The sequence below is a fragment of the Loxodonta africana genome, chromosome 12 (genome assembly GCF_030014295.1).
Source record: "Loxodonta africana isolate mLoxAfr1 chromosome 12, mLoxAfr1.hap2, whole genome shotgun sequence".
Lineage (NCBI taxonomy): Eukaryota > Metazoa > Chordata > Mammalia > Proboscidea > Elephantidae > Loxodonta > Loxodonta africana.
The window spans coordinates 39,235,797-39,257,798 of NC_087353.1; the positions used below are offsets into that span (position 1 = coordinate 39,235,797).

The 22,002-nt window shown below is 41.4% G+C and overlaps 1 protein-coding gene across 12 annotated transcripts in view; it reads right to left on the minus strand.

The window, feature by feature from the left end:
* Window positions 1-22,002, minus strand: part of DTNB (dystrobrevin beta) — a 415,855-nt gene that overhangs the window by 24,110 nt on the left and 369,743 nt on the right. The window lies entirely within an intron of this gene.

Here is a 22,002-nt window from a genome sequence, read left to right on the forward strand (position 1 = left end):
GCCAAAACCAAATATAAAGAGAGAATTTTTAGAGCAGCTAGGGAAAAACGAAAAGTCACCTACAAAGGAGAGTCAATAAAAATAAGCTCAGACTACTCGGCAGAAACCATGCAGGTAAGAAGGCAGTGGGATGACTTATATAAAGCATTAAAGGAAAAAAAACTGCCAGCCAAGAATCATATATCCAGCAAAACTGTCTCTCAAATATGAAGGTGAAATTAGGACATTTCCAGATAAACAGAATTTTAGGGAAGTCGTAAAAACCAAACCAAAACTACAAGAGATACTAAAGGATGTTCTCTGGTTAGAAAATCAATAATATCAGATATCAACCCAAAACTAGAACACCGGACAGAGCAATCAGATGTCAGCCCAGATAGGGAAATCACGAAAATAAATCAAGATTAAAAAAATGCTCAAAACAGGGAAAGAGCGATGTTATTATGTAAAAGAAGACAACATTAAAACAATAAAGAGGGACTAATATAGTTATACAAATTTTTGTATGAGAGACTGACTTGATCTGTAAACTTTCACTTAAAGCACAATAAAAATTAATTAAAAAAAAAGAAATGTAGTCATAGATCTTTCACACAGAGAGGAAGACAAGGGGATATAAAGAAATAAAATTTAGGTTTAAACTTAGTAAAATCGGGGTAAATATTAAGGAAACTACAAACGAAATTAACAAACCTACTCATCAAAATAAAATACAAGAAAAAAATAGAGACTCATTAGAAAGAAAATCAACTACAACGAATAAGAGGAAAAGACAATATATAAACTACTCAACACAAAAAATTAAGTGGGAAAAAGAAACTGTTGACAACACACACAAAAAGACATTAAAATCACAGGACTAAATTCATAAAAAGAAAAAAAATTTCTTATCCATAATTACCTGGAATGTAAATGGACTAAATGCATCAATAAAGAGACAGAGAGTGGCAGAATAGATAAAAAACACCATCTGTCTATATGCTGCCTATAAGAGACACACCTTAGACTTAGAGACACAAACAAACTAAAACTCAAAGGATGTGAAAAAATATACCAAGCAACACAATCAAAAAAGAGCAGGAGTGGCAATATTAATTTCTGACAAAATAGACAAAGTTAAATCGACCACAAAGGAGAAGGAAGGACACTATATAATGATTAAAGGGACAACATACCAGGAGGATATAACCATATTAAATGTTTATGCACCCAATGACAGGGCTGCAAGATACATGAAACAAACTCTATCAGCATTGAAAAGTGAGATAGACGGCGCCACAATTATAGTAGGAGACTTCAACACACCACTTTTGGTGAAGGACAGGACATCCAGAAGGAAGCTCAATAAAGACACGGAAGATCTTAATGCCACCATCAACCAACTTGACCTCATAGACATACACAGAACACTCCACCCAACAGCAGCCAAGTATACTTTCTTTCCTAGTGCACACAGGACATTCTCTAGAATAGTCCACATATTAGGTCATAAATCAAGCCTTAGCAGACCAAAACACTGAAATATTACAAAGCATCTTCGACCATAAGGCCATAAAAGTAGAAATCAATAACAGAAAAAGCAGGGAAAAGAAATCAAACACTTGGAAACTGAACAATAGCCTGCTCAAAAATGACTGGGTTATACAAGACATCAAGGATGGAATAAAGAAATTCACAGAATCCAATGGGAATGAAAACATTTCCTATCAGAGCCTCTGGGATACAGCGAAAGCAGTGCTCAGAAGTCAATTTTTATCAAGAAATGCACACATACAAAAAGACAAAAGGGCCAAAATCAAAGAATTTCCCTACAACTTGAACAAACAGAGAGCAACAAAAGAAACCCTCAAGCACCAGAAGAAAGCAAGTAATAAAAATTAGAGCAGAATTAAATGAAATAGAAAACAGAAAAACAATTGAGAATTAACAAGTTCAAAATCTGGTTCTTTGAAAAAATTAACAAAATTGGCCAAACTGACAAAAGAAAAACAGGAGAGCAAGCAAATAACCCAAATAAGAAATGAGATGGGCAATATTACAACAGATGCAGCTAAAATTAAAAGAATCGTATCAGATTACTAGGAAAAACTGTACTCTAACGAATTTGAAAACCTAGAAGAAATGGATGAATTTCGAGAAACACACTACCTACCTAAACTAACACAGAGGTAGAACAACTAAATAAACCCATAACAAAAGAAAAGATTGAAAAGGTAATCAAAAAACTTCCAAGAGAAAAAGCCCTGACCTGGATGGCTTCACTGCAGAATTCTACCAAACTTTCAGAGAAGAGTTAATACCACTACTACCAAAGGTATTTCAGAGCATAGAAAAGGATGCAATACTCCCAAACTCATTCTATGAAGCCAGCATATCCCTGATACCAAAATCAGGTAAGGACACCAAAAAAAAAACAAAAAAAACAAAAAAAAAAAAACAGACCTATATTCCTCATGAACTTAGATATAAAAAATCCTCAACAAAATTCTAGCCAATAGAATTCAACAACATTTCAAAAAAATAATTCACCGTGACCAAGTGGGATTCATACCAGGTATGCAGGGATGGTTCAACATTAGAAAAACAATTAATGTAATCCATCATATAAATAAAACAAGAGACAAGAAACCACATGATCTTATCAAATGATCCAAAAAAGGCATTTGACAAAGTTCAACACCCATTCGAGATAAAAACTCTCAGCAAAACAGGAATAGAAGGAAAATTCCTCAACATAATAAAGAGCATTTATACAAAGCCAACAGCCAACATCATCCTAAATGGAGAGAGTCTGAAAGCATTCCCCTTGAGACTGGGAACCAGACAAGGATGCCCTTTATCACCACTCTTATCTACATTGTGCTGGAGGTCCTAGCCAGAGCAATTAGGCTAGATAAAGAAATAAAGACATCCAGATTGGCAAGGAAGAAGTAGAAGTATCTCTATTGCAGATGACATGATACTATACACAGAAAACCCTAAAGAATCCTCCAGAAAACTACTGAAACTAATGGAAGAGTTCAGCAGAGTATCGGGATACAAAATAAACACACAAAAATCAGTTGGATTCCTCTACACCAACAAAGAAAACATTGAAGAGGAAATCACCAAATTAATACCATTTACAGGAATAAATCTTACCAGAGACGTAAAAGACCTATAGAAAGAAAACTACAAGATACTACTCCAATAAACCAAAAGAGACCTACATAAGTGGAAAAACAGACCTTGCTCATGGACAGGAAGACTTAGCGTTGTAAAAATGTCTATTCTACCAAAAGCCATCTATAGATACAATGCAATTTTTTAATGAGATGGAGAAACAAGTCACCAACTTCATATGGAAGGGAAAGAAGCCCCAGATAAGTAAAGCATTACTGAAAAAGAAGAACAAAGTGGGAGGCCTCACTCTACCTGATTTTAGACGCTATTATACTGCCACAGTAGTCAAAATAGCCTGGTACTGGTACAAAAACAGATACATAGACCAGTGGAACAGAATTGAGAATCCAGACAGAAATCCAATCCACATATGAACAGCTGATATTTGACAAAGGCCCAAAGTCAGTTAAATGGGGAAAAGGCAGTCTCTCTAACAAATGGTGCTGGCATAACTGGATATCCATTTGCAAAAAAATGAAACATGACCCCTACCTCACACCATGCACAAAAACTAACTCAAAATGGATCAAAGACCTAAATATAAAATCTAAAACGATAAAGATTGTGGAAGAAAAAATAGGGACAATGCTAGGAGCCCTAATACAAGGCATAGACAGTATACAAAACATTACTAACAATGTAGAAAAGAAGCTAGATAACTGGGAGCTCCTAAAAATCAAACACCTATGCTCATCCAAAGACTTCACTAAAAGAGTAAAAAAATTACCTATGGACTAGGAAAAAGTTTTTAGCTATGACATTTCTGATCAGTATCTGATCTCTAAAATCTACATGATACTGCAAAAACTTGCTATAAAAAGACGAATAACCCAATTAAAAAATGGGCAAAGGATATGAACACGCACTTTACTGAAGAAGACGTTCAGGCAGTTAACAGATACATGAGGAAATGCTCACGATCATTAGCCATTAGATAGCACACTCTTTCCCTCTACTCTCTATTTTCGTGTCCGTTCGGGCAGCTTCTGACCCCCCCTGTCCTTTCATCTCTTCCCTAGACAGGAGCTACCCACATAGTCTCATGTGTCTACTTGAGCCAAGAAGCTCACTCCTCACCAGTATCATTTTCTATGTCATAGTCCAGTCCAGTTCCTGTCTGAAGAGTTGGCTTTAGGAATGGTTCCTTTATTGGGCTAACGGAAGGTCTGGGGACCATGACCACTGGGGTCCTTCTAGTCTCAGTCAGACCATTAATTCTGGTCTTTTTATGAGAATTTGGGGTTTGCATTCCACTGTTCTCCTGCTTCCTCAGGGGTTCTCTGTTTTGTTCCCTGTCAGGGCAGTCATTGGTTGTAGCCGGGCACCATCTAGTTCTTCTGGTCTCAGGCTGATGTAGTATCTGGTTTCTGTGTCCCTTTCTGTCTCTTGGGCTCATAATTACCTTGTGTCTTTGGTGTTCTTTATTCTCCATTGCTCCAGGTAGGTTGAGACCAACTGACGCATCTTAAATGGCCGCTTGCTGGTGTTTAAGACCCCAGATGCCACTCTCCAAAGTGGGATGCAGAACGTTTTCTTAATAGATTTTATTATGCCAATTGACTTAGATGTCCCCTGAAACCATGGTCCTCAAAAGCCAGCCCCTGCTATGTTGGCCTTCGATGCGTTCAGTTTATACAGGAAACTTCTTTGCTTTCGGTTTAGTTCAGTTGTGCTGACCTCCCCTGCACTGCTCGAATGGACACAAAAATACAGAGTGGAGGGAATGAGTGTGCTGTCTCATCAGAGGAAGAGATAGCAAGGTATATATAAGTTTTTGCATGAGAGACTGACTTGGTTTTTAAAGCACAAGTGAAAAAAAGAAAAAATATTCCTAAATCTAGAATGTGCCTAGGGCCCTGAGTACATTAACCCATCCTGACGTTCAACCTCTTTACTTCGCCAGCAAAGGACCTACAGGCATTTCTCTGGTGTGATTTCAACAGCTCAGAAGAAGAAGGGAAGTCAGTTGTAGGCTCTGACATGTAGTCTTAGCTCTTCTCACCACCCCTCTGAGTGAACATTTAAAGAGGCAGTGTGGTTGGATGGGGAGGACATGGAATCAGAAGTCAGGGGATCCAAGTACTTACTTGGCTTGTGCAGCACGTGCATCTTACATTTTCTAGGGCTCAGTTTTCTCATTTGTAAACTGATGGAATTCAACTAGATGACCCCTGAGGGGTTTTTCAGATGTGAAATTGTGTGATCCTATGATCTTTTTTTTTTTTTTTATGATCTTAGCTAAGTTACTTCATCTCAGAAATGCTAGGTAATGATGGCTTTGTTTCAGTTATGACCACTCTTTAGTGAAGGATGTGCCTCTGAGCATTCTCAGCTATCTGAGGGTTACCACATGGCATGTTCTACTTCTAGCATACCTTTCTCATAAGCATCTCTGATGCCAGAGATGCTGCCCACTTTGGTGTTATGCAAATGAAGCCCACTGAGGAGGTACAGGGAGGAGGCTATTATGCAGAGGATGGAACTGTCTCAAGAAAGACAGATTGTGAAATAAGGTCCTTCTGATTAAAGAATTACAGACTGGAATGTACACAGCACGTACTGTACAAGACAGTGCTTGCAGAGCACAGCAACACTCCTGGCATGCCGATGGTATCAACGTCTATGAACCTAGGGAGGGTTTGTTCATCCCCTGCCCACTTCATAGGCCTGGGCCAGAAGGACACACTGAAAATCAAGCTAGAGCGCTGCGATCTGCCACTGCACCCTATCTCAAAAGCACAGGTGGGTTTTATGCTCAGAGAGCACACTCTCCCCATGGATACTCTACTCAGTGCAAAACAATCTAGAGCAAGGGGCATTATGTAGGAGGCTGGGAGGGGGCATCATGTCTGGGACCTGGAGATTATGGGGGCCCTGAGAACCAAAGAAAAATCTGGAAATACGGAGGAACTAGTCAGGTGACTCCAAGGCGATGGGGATAAGGTGCACAATGGGAGTATAACACAGTCTTATGCCTCTAGGTTTCAGCTGCCAGCTGAGGGGCAACTAGCCTGGGGAAGCAATAGAAACTTTGCAACATGTTCCTCAGCGCTTTAAGATTTCTTGATACAACAGTGGAATCTTGTTGTAATACAACCTATAACAGAGGCTTGAATACAGCACAGGCCATTTGTGAGTCTGAATGCCTTGTAACTCAGGTTAAAGAGGTCTCTTGTGGTTGGAAACACAGAGCTAGGAAAACATTACATTCTGGGAAGCTCTCTCTTCTGCTGGCTCTTCACGTTTTTTAAGTCAGTAAGTACTGTAAAAACCCGAGAAAGCTATATATCATTTTCTAATAAAAGTGCCCAGAAATTATGCTTATCATTTCAGAAGGTTCATGACCCAGGAAAATAGCCTCTGTTTTAGTCCAACATTTATTTTACACTTGAGAAGACTGAGGCCTAGAGAGGTCACAGGGTCACAAACAAATCAGCAGAAAGGCTAAGACTGTTACCTGGGTCTTCTAATTACCTCGAACCACTGGGAGAAACCCAAGCCCATTGGGATCACTGCACAAAGTTCTAGGAGAAGCAGGTTGGGATCACAACACAGTGATTCTGGGGCCTGAAGGAACGTAGATAGGTCAAGACCTCTCACTACTGAAGCTAATCATGACTTTCTATAGGACAGCCAACAGAGAGTGCCAGTGAAGGTGGCCTGAGGACACTGTGCTCCTTCCCCAAGCCTTGCATCTGAGTAATTACAGGGATGGGGACTTACATGCTGGGGCCGAGAGAACCAGCCAGAAGGCCCGCTGCACAGGAAGAAAGGCACCATCTTCAGTAGGAAAATGACTCTGTCTGTGCTGTTCTTGGCCATGTTTAGGTATTCCCAGCATGGCGCTTGGCACATAGTAAACCCTACCCATTGCTGTCGAGTCGATTCCGACTCATAGCGACCCCATAGGACACAGTAGGGCTCCATAAATATGATTTCCTTCTCCTGTTTTTCCTCGTTGAACAGGTATGACCGTTTTATCTCCTGGGTACATATTACAGTCAGGTAATCAAGACCAGAGAGGCTTGTGGTGAAAAGCCTGATTTTGAGGGTTAATATCCTCTATGGAGCACTAATAACTGCATTGCCCTCCGCACATACACACCCAACCAAAACCCTGAGTTAAGCTGTTGTGATGGCAACAGGATGAAAGACACTTCAGTCTCCATTTCTCTCTGACTCATGGACACCTGCCAGGTAGCAGATGGCCTGTGTGGACAATTACCTTCATTTTGATGCAGTGTATTTAATTTAAACAAACTGGTCTCTTTGCCGCCGATTTTCAGAGGCCCTCTCAGAACAACAGAAAAAAAAGCAACACCAGGAGAAAGGAGCTGCAAGTCTGAAACTTAGGCAACAGTGAATGTGTAGAGAAGTGGGATGTATAAAGGATGCACTTTGTACATTTTTTTTCCTTCAAGAAAAGGTAAAACAAAACAAAGCAAAAAACCCCCCACATACTATTTTCAGCTGGGGCTGACAGTGACTCTGCTAGGAAAATGCAGCTGCCTAGAAAATGTGGAAGCAAAAACAGAGAGAAAGAGAGAGAGAGAGAGGACAGGGCTGTCTGATGCTGCATTGTCTGCCATGTTGCAAGACTTGAAAATACTCTCCTAACATGACAAGAGTTAAGACTGCTGGGAGTTAGGACCGGGGATGATAATGAGGAAACAGTGCACAAAGGGGTGGAGATGAGAAAGACAAGCAATGACAGGGAGCAGAGCAGCAGGCAGCGGTTCCCTCTGGCGTGAAGCAGACACAGGTAAGAGAATAAGCCTGGAGATGCTCTTATCTTAGCAAAGGTGCCCACCTGCAATCTTAGAAGTGTAGCATTTTTAAAGATAAACTTGGTTTCCAAATACCCAACGGAGGGGCTGAAGAGCCTATGACATCTTTCTTCTCTTGCCACTGTTAATACACATTTATTGCGTGTGTCTGTTGGTGGAATGAGGCCACCAAAAAGTCTGATATGAGGTCCCTCCACAGAGGGCTGACACCTGTTTGCTCCCACATCACTTCAGAAAACTTAGCACTCACACGTAACCTGTCACTCACTGTGGTGGCTTGTGGAGCGAACGGTTGTGGACAGGAAACAGCTATGCTAGAACTGCTGGATGTTTTGTGATCACAGTGTTGGCAACATGTGAAAGGTTACGGTTCTCAATCTTCAGGATTCTGTCCCTAGTCAAGTAAAACTAAATTATATTCAAGACAAAGCTTACCACAAGGCTTAAGGGGGAGGGGTGGGGGCAGGCAAGGTGTCTAGTTATCTTTCTTAGCGGAAGGAGGAAGGCATATTAAATTCCTGGGACAAAGAACAACCTATTAAAACTCACCGTAAACCCACAGATCAAAAGAAAGTTGAAATTTAAACTTTATATTAGATAGAGAAGCTCATAAATTCCAAGACTAGAATTACCCTCTTTCTGTTTGTTTCTCCTAGTTTGTCCAGCTCTGTTTGAAAATGGTATCCCATGAGTCTTCACTGAAGGATTTCCAGTTCTTAGCAAAATGATCAGGGACCTCACTAAGCGAAAAATCCCTATAAAGGGAATACCAAACACTCGGGCTACATATTAGAAAAAAAAAAACTAGGATAGGTGTCAGGAGGGTGTGGTCCTTATTCAGATAGCTACATCAGTCACTGGCAGGTAGCAGGAACCTATCAGTGATGCTTCAAAATTCCAAGTCAGTAAGTCAAATTTAAGCGTGGTACAGTGGTTAAGAGTTTGGTTGCGAACCAAAAGTTTGGCAGTTCGAATCCAACAGCCACTCCTTGGAAACCCTATGAAACAGCTCTACTGTGTCGTATAGGGTCACTATGAGTTGGAATTGACTCGAGGGCTACCGGTTAGAGTAAGCAAAACTGTGTGGTAAGGTATGGCACCCTTATTCAACAATGTTCCACTCCTTGTTGAGTCCCTGTTAAATATAATGAGGTATTAGAGTCCAGACTTGGCAGTGAAATGGACCTAGTTTAGGCTCCAGCTCTGCCATTTATTAGTCGTGTGATCTTGAGTAACTTACTTAACCTCTCTGCACCTCGGATTCTTCATATGTAAAATAGGGATAATAAAATCTACCTTGCAGGTTGGTGAGGGTGAACATAAAATGCTTCATGCACCTGGTTCAACAGGTTAGCTGTTATTACTCTACTTTGTAAGGTGCTGGGGCGACACACGGATGAGGCAATATCTCCACTCTTGGCAGGCTTACAGTCTCCTGAGGGTATGTAACTAATATGTAAAAGAGAATAAAGTAGGTGCCATAGCAGAGGTACAAAGTAGCAGAAGCAAGAAAGTGAGAGGGTTTCACTCTGACTTTAATGGGCAGGGTAAGGGTTCATAGAAGAGGTGTGTAATTTCTAGCGAGAAGGCTTGGGAAAGACAATCCAGGTGCGAAAAAGCACCTGGGCATGAGGGAGGAGGCTGCATTCTGGGGGATAAGAAGTGACATGGTGAGGCTAGTGCATAGGGAGCGTGGAAGATACGTGGTAGGAAAAGAGTAGTGTGAACTACAATCAGCCAGGGCCTTCAATGGTCACTGAGTTTATTAACCAGGCCACAGATCAGCTAACCTGTTGGCCAAATCCAGTCTGCTACCTGATTTTTTACGGTCTATGAGCTAACAATGGTTTTTACATTTTTAAAATGGTTATTTAAGTACCTACATAATAACAACGAAAAAAATATATCTTCAATTTTTGCTTCTTGGCCCACAAAACCTAAAGTGTTTACTACCTGACCCTTTAGGAAAATGTTTGCTGAGCCCTGCTATAGGCAAGGACAGGAGGAAGCTAGTGAAGGGTTCTGTGGGGGAGGAGTACTGTGGTTGGTCTGACCTGCACTGAGGAATCTTCCTCTGGGGCGATGCGAAAGAGGGGACTGAACCAAGAGACTGCAGACACAGGCCCATAGGGAAGCTTTTGCAACAGACCAAAAACCAAAAACCAAACCCACTGCTTTGTCGAGTCGATTCCGACTCATAGTAACTCTATAGGACAGAGTAGAGCTGCCCCAGCGAGTTTCCAAGGAGCGGCTGGTGGATTTGAACAGCTGACCTTTTGGTTAGCAGCCACAGTACTTAGCCACTGTGCCACCAGAGTTTCTTCCAACAGGCCAGGTGACATGGAGGTGGAATGAAGAATGGTGACAGGAATAGAAAGCAGAAGAGAGACACAGGCAACCTTCTAGAGAAAGAATTGACTGAACTTTGGCAACTGAGATAGAAGTGCAAAAGAAGGCTCTAAGATCTTTAATGTGAGTAGAGGAAGTGCTGGCAATAACATTCACAGAAACAGGAAATACAAGCAGAGGAGTGATTTGTGGGGGTAGCAGACTGGACATGTGGCACCTGAAGCTTGTGGTATACCTGGGATGAAATCTTTTACCATCTATCCCATATGCAAACCTCAGAATGAGGGATTCTGAGAATGCCTTGGGAGCTAAGACTGGTATCATGGAGAAAGGTTCTCTGGGTTCAGGACAGTGTTTCTTAACTGGACAATTTTACCTGCCAGGGAATCTGGAGGTCAGAGATACCACTGGAACTTAATGGGAAGAGGTCAAGGATGCATAGGTCAATCCCACACAAAAAAGAACTATTTGGCCAAAACGTCAATACTGGTGAGGCTGAGAAACCCTGGCTCAGGGTGACTCAGGCATGAGATTCTACAGAGGATCACCTGCTCAGGGCTTCTCTTCACGGTGGAGCTACTGGGGAAATAAGGGCAGGCCACCAATAGCCTCATGTTAGGTTAGAATCTCCCTATCTTGCATGGAACATCAGAACCAGCCTGAGGTTGAGCTAGAGACTGTTCAGTACCATGATTTGAGGAAATGCCTACAGATGCTCTCAAAATGAAGGGTCTTGGGTACAATCCTATGCCAAGAAAAGATGATGGGGTGATGCCTAGCAGAGATACTGAATGACAGTGCTAGGTAATTCTGTTCTATTGGAGGCATGGCCAAGAACCACAGAGATAAGCCAAATGAGAGGGGTATTGTGGAAGCAGCTAATGTCGCTGTTTTCTTTTGTCTAGAAGAGGGGAAGGTAGGAGGTTGGCATGAAAAAGGTCTCAGGGAAGGAGCTGGTTATTGAAAAAAGGCCCAGGCAATGAATTGAGGGCCACAGGATTTCAAAGTCACTTGATGGGATTTCTGTAGACTCTTCTTTGGTTTATAGCCTTTCCTCAATACCAACTGGTGTCTATGACGAAATGATCAAAGACCGTGGAGTTGGAAGTTTATAGATGAGGAAACTGAAGTTCTTAAAGGTTATGTTACATGTTAGATGGAAAAAAAAAATTTTTCCAACAAGGCTCTATTAATCAGAAGAGCAATCCACTAAAAGTGTAATTCAGTAAGGCAGATTTAAGTCCTTCCTTCAGTGAGATGAGATTATTTAACAGGAAAGAGGGGAGAGGAGAGGAGGTTGGACAAAACAAAATCTGTATTTCAGAGCTGTCTACACTCTACTATTCTACTGAAATTATTCTTTCCAAGGTTGCTGGTACCTTCCTTATTATCAAATCCAACGGCTTCCTCGTCTTGTTAACTTTCTCCTTCTTGAAACTTTCTGTTCTGCCATGAGAACCACAATTCTATTCCTGCTATATCCTCTCACTGCCTCTTCTTTCTTCTTTTTCTCTAATGGATTTTCCCTAAGGCTCAGGTTCATGGCTTCAACCCTAATTCTATGTTGTGCACTTCCAAGTCTACATTGTTAGCCCTGTTTTCCTGTTGAAATTCTAGTTGCATTTCCTCAAACATCTACTAGGCCTTTTTGTTTGACGACCTGGCTGTCCTGTGTAACTCGGTATGTCCAAAATTAGATGAAAGTTCCCTCCTAGTCCAGATCATCTCCCTATTTTCACTTTTTCAGTCAATGGTGCCCACCATTTCCCCAGGTTCTCAGATGCAAAACCTAGATGTCAAATTTTACTCATTCTTTCTCTTGATGGTTTGCTGAGATTCAGACTATAGCATTCTAGGGAGTGACAGTGTTCTAGGAACTCAGTATTCTTCCAGTAGAAAAATTTCTCCAGTTTGCTGTGCAGAGAATTTCCCTGGAAATGATGGAGGATGGTCTTCACATGCTGTATGCATTCTGGCCAGCAAGAGGAAAAGACAGAAATGTAGTACAGAAGGAAAATTACGAAGTAGGTGTAGAAATCTCTCAGCTTGTCACTGATAGGAATGATGAAAAATGTTGGGGTGCTGCATAGTCCCAAAAGCTAATTTTCCCTTGTATCTTCAGACCGTAAACTCCTTGTAGGACTCCAAGGAGTTCTGGGGGAGTGAAATACAAACACCTATTTTTAATATTGTGGTGACCTTTCCTTTTTGGAAAAAATCAAATAAAAAATAAAACAAAACTACAGTCCAGGTGAAAAGACTGATGAATGAAGGTGCTCTGTGAACTTTCACCGGGACACGTATGAGCAGCTGGCACTGACAGATCGTCTGTGTATATATGATAGGACCGGGAGCCAGGCCTGAAGGTTGTGGGTAGCCATGTAGTACACCACACTGGTCACTGTTTACCAAAACACATCTGTGTCATCTGTCCACTTAGGAGGGCAGCAGTGGTAGCTAAGGCTCAGACACCACTCACCTGGCTTGCGTTTCTATGTTTAGAGCATAATTCCAACCATGAAATAACTTTCATACTATTCGAGGGTGGGATTTTTGCAGAATTTATCTTTTTATCCTCTAAAAGGCCAAGTTCATTGCCTTGGATATATGTAGTAAAACACTGATGAATAAATAAATGAAAGACATTCTTTTGCTTTTAGGCAAGAAGTAGACTCAGGCTTCTGTTCAGAGTATGCTGGGACCAAGAATATAGGGACCCGAGATCCCAGAAGATTTTAGAGGTGCATGGATATGAATCACTTCCCAATGAGACTGTGTCCAAAAATTAAGCAAACCAGGAAGGGAATGACCCATGAGGGAGATGCTCAAATTAGGGGATTAATCAACAATCTCTTTAATGGACAGAAAGGAGGTTTCTACTTTATTTGTTGTTATAGAGGCTTTTTTTTTTTTGGTGAGAAATGCTTTCTCTTAAACTTACAAAATCAGTATTCATGAGGTTTGCTAGAGCCCTCATGAGTCAATGATGGCTAGCTAAATATTGAGTGCCCTTCCTCTGAGGCATACGTGGTGGAACTGTGGTCAGAGGTGGGGGCTTCTGGGAGTCAGCCCAAACCAAGCTTTCTCTGGTATAGTTGTAGTGCATTATTTGTCTGGGTCCTGGGAATCAGAAAGGGCCTGGGGCAAGATCCCACTTGATATCCCAACTGACTGAAGTAAAAAGAGAGGTCCCAAGTTTGGCTATGTTCTCTTACTGGTGGAATGCCCAAGACACCTCCACTTGCATCAACTTCAGAGTGCCAGCTCCATAACTCTTCAGACCATCACCCACTATTAATCCAGATCAAGGACACTCCTGTGGGAGTCTCCTAGCTTTATATATCACTGTCCAAAGGTACAGACTTTAAGCCTAATGGTGATCTATATAGAAAAGGTAATGATCTAATAGGAGGGATCAGAAAAGTGTTCAAGGAAACAGATCATCCATGAATACTGAACTTCTTGCCTTGGATAGCCCCCTTATTTGGTGTTAAGGATTCAGCAGTAAAATTTTATGGTATACTGAGCCGATGGACAAAGATTTTCCTTTGTTCCTGAGATGTTCCTAGAATGAATCTGTGCATCTGAAATCCCTCCAGACTAGGATTGGGATATTGTTTGGGATATTGTATGAAGCAGCCCATAGCTAAAGTGCACCAAGAGTCATAAATACTATTGCTAGCAGAGACCTGTTACTAGCCTAGGGTACATCTGTATGTAACATGCCAGTGAATCCTATGATCACATTTCTGGCTGCAGGCATTGGGTTTCCATTGAATAATGCTTAAAATATCTTCAAACGATATATATATAACTTACAGATATCCTGCATTTTAAAGGTTATCTGTATTAGAGAGGATAATTTTATTTGCTATAATCAGCATCTGCTCATTAGACAGAAATAATATTAAAGCCAATAATTATTGATACTAATATATTAGTCTGGTGTTCCTATTCTTCTGGCAACACTGAAATTAATTTTTTTCATTCCTTATTTATCAAGGGCATTTCTGGGTAATAATTTAGTCTCCTGAATGGATCTACTATCTACTGTACAGAAATTAGAGCAAAATTTCTGCTATAGGTACTTGAGCCAGTTATGTCCCTTAAAAATAATTACATTTATTAACTCATACTGTCTATAAGTCAGTGGAAAGCCTGGTGGTGTAGTGGTTAAGTTTTATGGCTGCTAACCAAAAGGTTGGCAGTTCGAATCCACCAGGCACTTCCTGGAAACTCTATGGGGCAGTTCTACTCTGTCCTATACGGTTGCTATGAGTTGGAAATCGACTCGACGGCAGTGGGTTTGGGTTATAAGTCAGTATCTTATAAATCTGGTTAATACTTGTTTTCATTCAACAAATATTTATTGAGCATCTACTTTGTGGGAGGCACTAAGCTAAAGGCTGGGGATACAGCAGTAAACAAGGCAGACGAGGCTCTTTAAATGCACTCTGATGATTATCATGGGCCCGGTTAACCCTAACTCAACTGATAAAACTGAATTCCTGAGCCTGTACTGCAGGGTTAAACCACAGGGTTAACCGTCACTCAGTGGAGCCTTCTCTGAAACAGCCAGGCAGTTCTGCCCTTAATTATAACCCTCAGATCTGAGAAAAGAGAAGGGCAGGTGGGAGGGAAAGAGAGAGGTAAGACAGAAGAACTCTCATTTGAGCTACTAATGCCACTGAAAGCGCTGGAAAAGCGGCTGACGCTGAAGGCAGAACCAAAGCACCGAAGCTTTTAAAGCCAGTCATTACCCATTTCCCTCACGTTCCCCATAGGCCAGACTAATCCCTAAGGGGGGAAAGGAGTAAGAAGGTGGACTATATGAAACGGTTCTTTGTAATGGATTTACAGAGCCTGTTTTGGGAGGCATGTCTGGTAAATTCTTCATTCTAAAAGCTTTTACAATTGTTTTATTACCCATTTAGGGTAATAAATTTTGAAAGGGAAGAAATTAAAGTATACCAGCTAAAACTTGGGAGGAAGCAAGGGTTACAAGCTTAACTGTGTGTTAAATACTCATATCTTTTTGCCTCTTACTGAGTAATGATACGGATTAAAGTAGAAGCCGTAAGTTCTAAAAGCTTTAGAATTTTCAGCTGTACCTGTTAAAGATGGTGCTGAACCATGTAAAGTCATTTAATCCACATCTGAGCCTCAGAGCTGAGCCTTAGGTGGGCCCAGTGTAAACCTGTGAAGTGGACAGAAGAATTTTCTACCTAAATCAACAGAGAAGCATCTCTTACCTCATACCATGGTGAGGAGGGCTGAGGAAAAAGCAACTTGTACCAATTCATGCTATGGGTGGTCCAGGACTTTGGCCCTGGAGAATTCACAAGATCTAACATAGGTGGTTCAGCAGGGGCAGACTGAAGAGTCTGGGTCTAGCTTCTCATTTTGCCAACCTTAAGGGCATGATGATCTCACATGGAATCAAAGGTCTCTGAAATGAATGTGTTGTTATTTAATCCCCTGTCTGCTCAACGCTCACTTTACATTGACCTGAGAAATAGCAGAAGACTAGTGGCAGATTTCTGGTTCTTGGATTACATGGTAATTCATAAAACTTTAACAAATGAAAGGTCTACTCGCAGCTCTGCTTTTATCATTAGGATAAACACCTACAATGTCTGCCCTCTACTGTAAAAGAGTTCTCAGGTAAGTGCAGGGTGGTCCCTACTATGTGCTTCACTCTGAGCTGGCACATTCAGAGAGGCATCAGGAGATGCTACCACACACACACAAAACCAAACCAAACCAGTTTCCGTTGAGCAGATTCTGGCTCTCAGCAACTCCATGTGTGTCAGAGTAGAACTATGCTTGATAGGGTTTTCAAGGCTGTGATCTTTTGGAAGCAGATTGTCAGGCCTGTCTTCCAAGGTGCCTTTGGGTGGATGCAAACCACCAACCTTTCAGTTAGTAGTCCAGTGCTTAACTATTTGCGCTACCCAGGGACTCCTTCAGGAGATGCTGGTCTAGGCTGATCGTTGCAAGTAAGTTCCCAGCAAGTGGTTTTAACGTAAAGTGCATGTTTGGGGTATAGAGGAATGAAGAGGGGAATACAAGTGGTTAGCAACAAGTGAAGCGATGCCCTTGATCAGCAGAAGAAGTACATTAAATAGCAAGAGAATGAGACTATAAGGGAAATGAGTGGGAGATGGGAAAAAGAAAGGTAGATGTTCTCTTTCCTTTTCCTCCAACATAATCTCACTCTTCCTCCTACTTGTGGTAGGCACTGCCAGCATCTGCTTCTCTGTTCCTTCAAAGCAAACTGGAGGACTGGACATCCCTGCTCCTTGAAGTTAGTGTTTTGGCCAATGACATGGGTGTGTTGCTTCCTGGTGGAAGTGTTTAATGGCAGGGCTGGACTCTCCACCCTGTTCTTCAGCTTTGCCCATCTGAATTACCTATTGATGCTGACATGCCATAGGATCGAAGCAACAGACTTTGTGTGAATGAGGGGAAAAAACCCAAACCAATCAAAACAAAACAAAACTTCTGCTACATTGAAACCACTGAGATTTCTAGGTTGTTAGCCTATCCTAATACCATACTCTACCTTCTTTTCCCTCTTTCTTCTGACAATCTGTCTCTTCTTTACCCCCTTCTTGTCTCTTCCTCTTACTACCTATCTCTTTCTTTTTCCCCTTTATTTTCATTCCATTGCTCACCTAACTGGAAATAATAAGAAGTATAATTTTTATATTCTGTATTCTTAATCTAATCCTTTAGGAGCCCTAGTGGCACATGGTTAAGGGCTTGGATGCTAATCGAAAGGTTGGCTATTGAAACCCCCCCTCTGCTCCTTGGGAGAAAGACGTGGCAGTCTGCTTCCGTAAAGATTGTTGTTGTTGTTGTTGTTGTTGCATGCCGTGGAGTTGATTCTGACTCATAATGACCCTATAGGACAGAGCAGAACTACCCCATAGTGTTTCCAAGGCTGTAATCTTTCTACTCCGTCCTACAGGGTTGCTCCGACTTGGAATCGAATCAATGGCATGGGCTGGGTTATTCTTAATCTAAAATATGGATAAATTCTTTTTAATGGGTAAATTTTTTCTTAAATTAAATACTTTATATTTCTCTCTTAAAAATCAGCTTTCACTTATGTAAAAAAAGCTACGCTTTGAAAACCTTACTGTGTTATATAAACATATGGTGTTACTGTTGTGTACAGGCCTTCATTTGATTTTCTTGTGTGGTTTAGTGGCCATCAGGAAAAGTGAAAACAAACATAAACCATCCCTGAACACCATACAACGGCCACGCAGCTCAGAAAAACCAGAGCTCTCTCTGGAGCAGGCTCTGAACAGGAAGTCAGCTACAGCATAATTAGTCACTGGGTTTTCATTAGTAACCTTGTTAAAGAAGACCAGCCGAGCTGGAGCATCCAGAAGACTATTCGAGACTACAGGACATTTGAAGTTACCAAAAGAACAACTCATTTTCATGCACACATTCATGACATACTGTTGAGACTTGAGGTCACCCCCACCACCCGGCAAAGTTGTTTCAGGCAATGAAAGTCACTTTAGACACAAAGGAGCAGAGAACGAAGGAACAGGAAAATGCAATTGTAATCATGCAGAGCAAAACACAACAGATGTGTGCTTAAAAAATCAACAAGCTCTGATTTCAAATAAAAACATGGTCTACCAGGTAAACATGGCTTGCACTTTTAAGCCATTTCACAACGCCCATGGAGAGAAGTGCTGAGGGTTTTACACATAACCAAGTCTACAGAGATGATCTGGTGCAGGGAGGAGAGGAAAAATATATCACAGTCACATGAGCAAAAGATGACATGCAAAGGGAGAATGAGCCAATCGGAGAATTCTGAAGGTCACTTACTGCCTGCTTTTGCTCTTCCTCCTAGAGGTGTTGAAGATAACAAAACAAAACAAAACAAAAGGCAAAGGGAGAAAGGAGAGAAATTAATGCCCATAATCACAAACATTTGTCAGAAATGATAGAAGAATTGGGAAAACCAGGCCATGCCCAGTGGTTCAGAGATCAAAGGCCCTACCATCATAAGAGCAAGAGGAGGACAAAGCAAACGGTAGACATCCGCCCATCCAATTAAGTGTTAACTTCTGGAGTTGGAAGGAACCTTAGAAACTATCTAGTCCAACTTCCTCATTTATAGATAAAAGAGGCCTAACCAAAAACCAAACCAAACCCACTGCCGTTGAGTCAATTCTGACTCATAGTGACCGTATAAGACAGAGTAAAACTACCCCATCGAGTTTCCAAGGAGTGCCTGGTGGATTCGAACTGGTGACCTTATGGTTAGAATGCATAGCTCTACACCACCAGGGTTTCTAAAACAGGCCTCCAAAAAAAACCAAACCCGGTGCCGTCGAGTCGATTCCGACTCATAGCGACCCTATAGGACAGAGGAGAACTGTCCATTAGAGTTTCCAAGGAGCGCCTGGTGGATTTGAACTGCCGACCCTTTGGTTAGCAGTGGTAGCACTTAACCACTACGCCACCAGGGTTTCCAAAACAGGTCTAGAGAGCCTGAATTGACCAAGAATGTATAACCTTTCAAGGTAAACTGAAAGAAGCAGCTCAATTGTGATTCAAAATCCCAATAATCATTCTTCAGGTATGCCTCTCTAGGCCAGGGGTCTCAGAGTGTGAGACACAGACCAGCAGCATAAATATCAATTGGAAACTTGTCAGAGATGTAAATTTTTGGATCCCACCCCAGACTCTAGGGGTTGGGCCCACACTCTGTGTTTAACAAGCCTCCCAGGTGATTCTGACGCAGACTAGTTTGAGAACCACTGCTCTCAGAACTTCTGAACCTGCAATTCCATTGATCAGTCTTCCCTGACTTAGTCGCCTCCCCCTACTATACGTGTTGGAACTGCATCACCCTCCACTTGATTTCAGGATGCTTTGCTGTTTTTTTTCAAGGACGCACATGCATGTCCACTTTCCCTGATAAACTGGAAACTGCTCCAGGGCCCTGAGAGATCTTAAAAAAAATTCTCCACCTCAGGTTTTCATTAATTCGCCACAGCTTTATTTAGTACTTCTTACGTATAAGGCACTGGAACCATAAAGATAAATGAGATGTGTCTCTGCTTTCTAGAACCTTAACCTGGGCACTTGCTGACCATCAGCTGACTGGCCAAATCAATGTACCGCGAGGGCATGGGAGAAAGAAGCACCAGGATGATGAGATGAACATTCTGGAGCTACTCTGTCTTTTAATGGGTCTCTCTGCTTCCTCTTTCTGTGCCTCATCATGGGTAACTGTGGTCAGGGTGCCTCAGCTCTTTGCCCCAAATACACAGATCTAAAAACGGTTGCAACGGCCCTACTTAAATTGCACCCATCCGCTCAGGCAATCTTTACTGCTCATGTGTCTAGGAAGTCTCAGGGATAGATAAGTGCTTCTACTTTCACACAGTCTGCTGATCTGGGTGCAATGATGAGAACGACTGCAGCAAAGCAAAGGAATTACAAAAGGGAGAGGGTGAGTAAAAACTTGGAGAAAATGATTTTTATTTCTGAAAGGGAGAGTCCCGGGTGAGAAATTAAATAGGCACCAAGAACTCTCTTGAGCAGACTCCAGCTCAGAGCAGGAAGATGCTCTTCGCAATCAAAACCAGCTGCTAGATACCTGATCACAGGAGCCCAGGCAGAGGGCCCTGGGCATTAGCCAGAGTTGAATCAGAACGGGTTAGAGTACTGTGCTGGGACGGATCTCCCGTCTCAGCTAACTTCCCTGTGGGGCACTGTTCTTCCACTCACAGGCAAGGCCAACAGCCACAGGAGAGTTAGTAACAATCAAAACATGTGTTCTTATTGCTGGCTCTCAGTGTTGAAATGGAGATGAAATGGTGGGGGAGGAATGCAGCAATTCTGACAGGCTGAAATAGCATCTGAGGGCAAAAGACCGGTATATAATTTCTTAGGACTGTTTCTAAGGCACCTTCCCATTTTCGCTGTTCATCCCAGGTTTGGTATTGGAGATAGGATTGTTTTGGTTCACAAAGCAGGGGAGTTTCAGAAAGCAGTATTTCATGTCTGCACAATTGGTGACTCTGCTATATGTTGTCTGTCCAAAGCCATGAAATCATGATAATCTGTAGTGGACATGCGTGTCAGGCTAGGATGGGGATGGTGGACAGAACACCATTAGAGCATTAGAGGCCTCTTGTGTGCACTGGGAATTGGGAGAGGAAGGTGTTCTATAATTGGGATGGTGCTGTATGATTTAAACTCACAAAAGTTATTCATATAAAGCCTTTAAGGCTATGTCAATACAATAAACAGATCATATATAAGGTCTTGGAACCTCTGTGTTATCAGTTAGTCAGTTGGGGTCAATAAACATGGACTGATGACAAGGTACAAGCACAACTTGATTTAAAGGGGGTAATAATACCTTAATTATAACTTGCAAATCTAGAACTGCCTATGCTGCCTAAAAACATGTGAAACTCTTCCACATGGAAGGAGTTTGGTTAGGTGGCTAAAGTAATGGCATAGACACTGTGATCTTAAAAACGTACATTCTAACTAGGCAAACCTTTGCAAATGAGGTTAAAATTCAAATCTGCAGAATTCATCTGGTAAATGTATTTCAAAAGCAATACTGCAAAAATGGGAAATGAGGTAGAAAAATATTGGGAACGTGAATTAGAAACTGAAACACCAAAACCAATACATGACCATATCTAGATGAAATACGTCTGAGGCAGCGGTTATTTAGAGACTCACTGATGAGGAGAAAAGTGTGAGGGGAAGATGCAGAAACACAGGTGCCTCAGTGTCAGTCTGCATTAAAAAACAAACCAAAACAGTAGGAAGGTCCTTGATACTCCTTGATGACAAGGATCGAGTCTTATTCACTATTATATGCCAAATACATAAACATGACACTTAGAAGCTCAATATTTTTTGTTAAATAAACATATGGTAATTTTATCCTGCTGTGTCCTTAAGACTTCTGCTGAATGAATTAATAAACAATGTGACACTTCATAAGCATGTGTCTTTAAATTATTGTTGTTTTCAGATAAATAAAGTACACGATATTTTACTGAAACAGCTGAATGAAAGAACTCCTTGTGAGATGGAAATTTACTGCGTGATGCATTTTAATTTATGAATATCCCAGACCATGTGGTTTGATTGTCCATTTGACTAACTGCTTACAGCTGTTTTATGAGAGCATTAAATGCTAGCAGACCGAACAAACATCAATGAAAGTAGGACCGTCCTTTGAAATTAAAATTAGAATTCTAAAGAGTACTTTTTATTATGGGTTGGCACTTTTTTTAATAGTAGGAAAACATCTCTGAAACTTTAATAGAAGTCAATGGTTCAGCATGTAACTTAGCACACAACTTTCTAGGAATGCACATTAATACAAGTGAAGATTGTGCTGTGCTCCTTTTAGGACGCTAGGCACTGATGGCACGAGATTTTCAACTGTGAATTCTATCTAATGAATAAAACGACAACATTCCTGGGTTTGGTGTTTGCAAATTTTTCCTCCCAGTCTTGAATGGCCTCAGCCTGTCAGATGGATAAATGACAAGGCATTTAAGAACCTGGCAGGGGAGCCTTCAAAATAGCGCTGCTGCAGGGTCCTCTTATTTTCCTGAAATTATAACTATAGGGAAACAGCTGGAAATATCAAGGAACTCAGGGGTTGGGGTCAGAGTTCCAGGCATTA